The sequence below is a fragment of the Oncorhynchus nerka genome, linkage group LG21 (assembly GCF_034236695.1).
Source record: "Oncorhynchus nerka isolate Pitt River linkage group LG21, Oner_Uvic_2.0, whole genome shotgun sequence".
NCBI lineage: Eukaryota > Metazoa > Chordata > Actinopteri > Salmoniformes > Salmonidae > Oncorhynchus > Oncorhynchus nerka.
Window position 1 is genome coordinate 10438262 of NC_088416.1, and position 6000 is coordinate 10444261.

The window sequence follows — 6000 nt, forward strand, 5'->3', positions numbered from 1 at the left end:
ACCGTATAGCAGCACTGTAGAAACTATTACACTCAACTGAACGACTTGATTAGTGTTAGCTAGCTACATAGTTGTCTTTGCTGTCTTCGTATCCAAGATAATTGTGTAGTTTAGAGTGTGTAGTCTTAGAGTGATTATCTTAATTTACCGAGGTTAGCTAGCCAGCTATTTGTCGTCCTTAACGTAGGGCGAAAACTCGCCTCCCTGCGGACCTGGCATCCTTTCACTCCCTCCTCTCTACATTTTCCTCTTCTGTCTCTGCTGCTAAAGCCACTTTCTACCACTCTAAATTCCAAGCATCTGCCTCTAACCCTAGGAAGCTCTTTGCCACCTTCTCCTCCCTCCTGAATCCTCCTCCCCCCCTCCTCCCTCTCTGCAGATGACTTCGTCAACCATTTTGAAAAGAAGGTCGACGACATCCGATCCTCGTTTGCTAAGTCAAACGACACCGCTGGTTCTGCTCACACTGCCCTACCCTGTGCTCTGACCTCTTTCTCCCCTCTCTCTCCAGATGAAATCTCGCGTCTTGTGACGGCCGGCCGCCCAACAACCTGCCCGCTTGACCCTATCCCCTCCTCTCTTCTCCAGACCATTTCCGGAGACCTTCTCCCTTACCTCACCTCGCTCATCAACTCATCCCTGACCGCTGGCTACGTCCCTTCCGTCTTCAAGAGAGCGAGAGTTGCACCCCTTCTGAAAAAACCTACACTCGATCCCTCCGATGTCAACAACTACAGACCAGTATCCCTTCTTTCTTTTCTCTCCAAAACTCTTGAACGTGCCGTCCTTGGCCAGCTCTCCCGCTATCTCTCTCAGAATGACCTTCTTGATCCAAATCAGTCAGGTTTCAAGACTAGTCATTCAACTGAGACTGCTCTTCTCTGTATCACGGAGGCGCTCCGCACTGCTAAAGCTAACTCTCTCTCCTCTGCTCTCATCCTTCTAGACCTATCGGCTGCCTTCGATACTGTGAACCATCAGATCCTCCTCTCCACCCTCTCAGAGTTGGGCATCTCCGGCGCGGCCCACGCTTGGATTGCGTCCTACCTGACAGGTCGCTCCTACCAGGTGGCGTGGCGAGAATCTGTCTCCTCACCACGTGCTCTCACCACTGGTGTCCCCCAGGGCTCTGTTCTAGGCCCTCTCCTATTCTCGCTATACACCAAGTCACTTGGCTCTGTCATAACCTCACATGGTCTCTCCTATCATTGCTATGCAGACGACACACAATTAATCTTCTCCTTTCCCCTTCTGATGACCAGGTGGCGAATCGCATCTCTGCATGTCTGGCAGACATATCAGTGTGGATGACGGATCACCACCTCAAGCTGAACCTCGGCAAGACGGAGCTGCTCTTCCTCCCGGGAAGGACTGCCCGTTCCATGATCTCGCCATCACGGTTGACAACTCCATTGTGTCCTCCTCCCAGAGCGCTAAGAACCTTGGCGTGATCCTGGACAACACCCTGTCGTTCTCAACTAACATCAAGGCGGTGGCCCGTTCCTGTAGGTTCATGCTCTACAACATCCGCAGAGTACGACCCTGCCTCACACAGGAAGCGGCGCAGGTCCTAATCCAGGCACTTGTCATCTCCCGTCTGGATTACTGCAACTCGCTGTTGGCTGGGCTCCCTGCCTGTGCCATTAAACCCCTACAACTCATCCAGAACGCCGCAGCCCGTCTGGTGTTCAACCTTCCCAAGTTCTCTCACGTCACCCCGCTCCTCCGCTCTCTCCACTGGCTTCCAGTTGAAGCTCGCATCCGCTACAAGACCATGGTGCTTGCCTACGGAGCTGTGAGGGGAACGGCACCTCAGTACCTCCAGGCTCTGATCAGGCCCTACACCCAAACAAGGGCACTGCGTTCATCCACCTCTGGCCTGCTCGCCTCCCTACCACTGAGGAAGTACAGTTCCCGCTCAGCCCAGTCAAAACTGTTCGCTGCTCTGGCCCCCCAATGGTGGAACAAACTCCCTCACGACGCCAGGACAGCGGAGTCAATCACCACCTTCCGGAGACACCTGAAACCCCACCTCTTTAAGGAATACCTAGGATAGGATAAAGTAATCCTTCTCACCCCCCACCCCCCCTTAAAAGATTTAGATGCACTATTGTAAAGTGGCTGTTCCACTGGATGTCATAAGGTGAATGCACCAATTTGTAAGTCGCTCTGGATAAGAGCGTCTGCTAAATGACTTAAATGTAAAAATATGTCATTCCCCCAGAGACCGAAGGTGCTCATGATGTATGCTTTGAAGCATGGCGTATGCCAGGGGTAGGTAACTAGATTCAGCCGCGGGACGATTTTTGTCTGAGCGGATGGTTGATTATAATCATTTGTAAAAATGCAAATTGACCACAACTAAGGCCAAAAACAGATTGTATTTGAAAATAACAATAACTTCATACCTTCATTACATTGAGACAGGATCACATATGTCTGTTTGCCTTTTTTGTGGAAATACTTGGGAACAGTTTTAGTCATTTAAACTCTTAATTTAAAAAGAAAAAATATTTTCCAAAAACGTCAAAGTTTCTGTTACTAAAAACTTTTGGGGGGGGCGGGCAAAATAAATTAAACGAGGGCCGATTTTGACCGCCTATGCTCTATGCTCTGTGTAAGAGAAAATATAAATCCATATGACACAGGCTTGGGATGGACTGAATGAACATAAGGTACAGTAGAGCTACAGTGGTCCTAACTGACACATATCCACAGAATCCACACATCTCCCCCCATATAGATGTATGTTTGTGCTATTCCTGAGGCATGGCTCATTCCACTCGAACAAGGAATACAGGGGGAGATGCAAGGGCGCAATTTCTTTTGCGAGAGATGCCCCTCAGGCCAAACGCAGATGGATACACACAGGATGGGTAATGCTCAGACAGGCACTAGGACCATGGAGACACACTGTCAGAGGAGAGAGGCTCTGGGCCAGCTCTCTAAAATGCAGTTTGAGTATATCTAAAATACAGAGCGAGAGAGATTCCCATAAGGCCTAAAGTGAGGAAGATGGGCAAATTAATATTTACAAAACTCAGAAAGCAGTAATAAGACCTGTGTCGCTCTCCCAATTTAAATAATTTGCAAAACCCACAGACCAGACCAATATACTACCAGGCTCAATTGTATTAGACACATACTTCAGAAATATTGTGCCGATTGGCCCAAATCTCATACAATTGTATCTGTAGATGCAATATCCCAATATTGTTTTCCCAATATTTAAAGATTTGATTGATCCAATGGGATCTCCTGCACTATCCAGTAATTTAACCCATTTAGTCACTGGAAAGCATATACGGCACTCAGGCTGAAGCATAGACCTGCCTCTTTACCCAGGCTATGCATTTTGACCTCCTATGGTCCGCTCCTGCTTCATAGCATAGTTATGCTGGTATGGTTAAAGAAGAATCCAGGGAGAAACCATTCTCACAGTGGGGGTGCCGGCAACATCTTTTTAAGTTGAGATGCCTGTGGAGACATCCCAGGCAGTGGAACCACCCCTTTGATGTGTGCAAATGGAATGAGACCAGGAACAGTGGTAGCTATATTGCTCCTTGTTTGTCAGAGACCTCAAGAGGGGGAAAAAAGCAATCAAACTGTGGGAAGTTGAAAAAAAAGTTCCAAAACCAATTTAACCAGGAAACAAATCTAGTGTTTGCGATATGCCATACACTGCTTTAGGGTTATTTTACTAGGTCAATCAAATCACGCTGTGCTTTATCTCAGTGGTTATAGGACACATTTATTTGACTCAATTTAAACGCTTCATAGAACACAAGAAGACTCGTCACAATAGATTTGATTTGGGATGAGTTGACACTATTGACTGAATAAACGAAACGCCAAATAAACGTACTAAAGTGTATCATCCTTTCTTTATCTCCTTCCCCTGTTCCAGAGATGATCCGTTCAGCCACTCCCTTCCCCCTGGTGAGTCTCTTCTTCTTGTTCATCGGTTTTGTCCTGAGTAACGTCGGACACATCCGGCCCCACCGCACCATCCTGGCCTTCATCTCCGGAATCTTCTTCATCCTCTCAGGTAAAATGACCTCATTCCACTTCTGTGAATGCATTTTTGTTGGAACAAAAGAGATCCTTCGCATTGTTTGAGTCTAAGGGACAGTTTCCCCGGACGCAGATTGAACCCAGTCCTCGACTAATAAACTATTTCAGTGGAGAATCGCCAATGGACAATGTGTGTTAGTCCAGGACTGGGTTCAATCTGTGTCCGGGGAAACTGGCTCAATATGGTTTAGTTTAAAATCCCCAGGACACAGTCTTTGTTGTTTCATCTATTAGTGAATCGCATGCACAGTTATTTTTGGCATTACCATAGAATGCAGCGCTTGTTCTGTAGTAACAGGAAATTTGGGTCCTGTATCAGTGATCACATCGTGACAGCTATACTATTTATTTCTATTTCTATTTCTAAGGGAATGTTGCATATCTGTACAAGTATGCAAATGTATCACCATAGAATTACAACATCCTGCTTATGCATCAGAAATACAGTAGAATCTGTATTCTTGCTGTCGCTCTGTCTCAAACACTCTCTCGCTTTCTCTCTCTCTCCCCCATCTCTCGCTTTCTCTCTTGCTTTCGCTCTCTCTGCCCCCATTTCTCTCTCTCATTTTCTCTCCCTACCCCCCCCCCCCCCCGTCCCCGTCCCGTCCCGTCCTGTCCCGTCTCTCTCTCTCCATCCCTCCTCTCTCCCTAGGTCTGTCTCTGGTGGTGGGCCTGGTGTTGTACATCTCCAGTATTAATGATGAGATGTTGAACAGGACCAAGACCAACGAGGCCTACTTCAGCTACCAGTACGGCTGGTCCTTCGCGTTCGCTGCCATCTCCTTCCTGCTCACTGAGGTAACTTCCTACTTGCTTCTTCATTACATTGTAATCCCAAATCCACCCCCATAGCCTAAACTACCCCTAGAGCCTATGCATTTTGCTTACAGCTGTCAATGTAGAGTACATAGGGCAGCGTTTCCCCAAACTCGGTCCTGGGGACCCCAAGGGGTGCACGTTTTGTTTTTTCCCCCCTAGCACTACACTGCTGATTCAAATCCTCAAAGCTCGATGATTAGTCGTTTATTTGAATCACCTATATAGTGCTACGGGGGGAAAACAGGAGAGAGTTTTTGGAAACGCTGGCATAGGGAATAGGGTCTAGGGGTCGATGAAGGTCCAATCTTTTACGCAATGACACCCACATTAAGTCTGTTGATACAGATCAGCGATTGGGCAATTAACTGTTCCTCATTAGGCATTCATAGAAAGGCACAACCCTGCAGTTGTGCCATCGTTTGTTGAAGAGGATACTTCCTGTATGTTATCCTGCTCCCTTGCATCTGTCATGTATCTCCAGACGGCCGGTGTCATGTCCGTCTACCTGTTCATGAAGCGCTACACGGCCGAGGAGATGTACAGACCCCACCCGGGCTTATACGGGCCGCGCCACAGCAACTGCTCCGACTACTCTGGTCAGTTCCTGCACCCGGACACCTGGAATCAGCGCGCCGCAGCCCCTCCAGCATCTCCAGCGAAGCCTCGCTCCAGATGAACCACTCCCTCCACTCCAACTACCCAGCGCTCCTCAAGTGTCCCGAGTACGACCGCATGTCCTCCTCCCCATGCTGAGGCCCGCGTGAAGCCCTGGAGCCTGGGCGGCGGGTTGCTCACACATCCCCAGGAAGGGAGAGTCTGGCTGGGTTGCTGAGGTGGTAGACTAGGTTGGTCGGTCTAGAGGGTGGCGATTGGGGAGGCGCCTAGGTTGCGTTTTGCGAGGGTGGGGGGGCGGGTGTATCTTTTTCCACATGTGTGACGGCCTATTTTGAAGTCCTCTTGTAGTGCACTTTTCCCGAGTTTTGACACATTTGTGAGATTACGACCCCTACAGCAGACCTTCCCTCTCTTGTTTTACTCAAAGTACAGTAGAAGTAGTGATTCTCAATCAGACTTTGTTCACCGTCGCCATACAGCACGTTCTCCATC

General features: G+C 48.5%; 1 pseudogene; it reads left to right on the top strand.

Annotated features, from left to right (window-relative positions):
* Positions 1 to 5778, top strand: part of LOC115103568 (voltage-dependent calcium channel gamma-5 subunit-like) — a 31216-nt pseudogene extending 25438 nt beyond the window's left edge.
* The last annotated feature ends 222 nt before the right edge of the window (positions 5779 to 6000 follow it).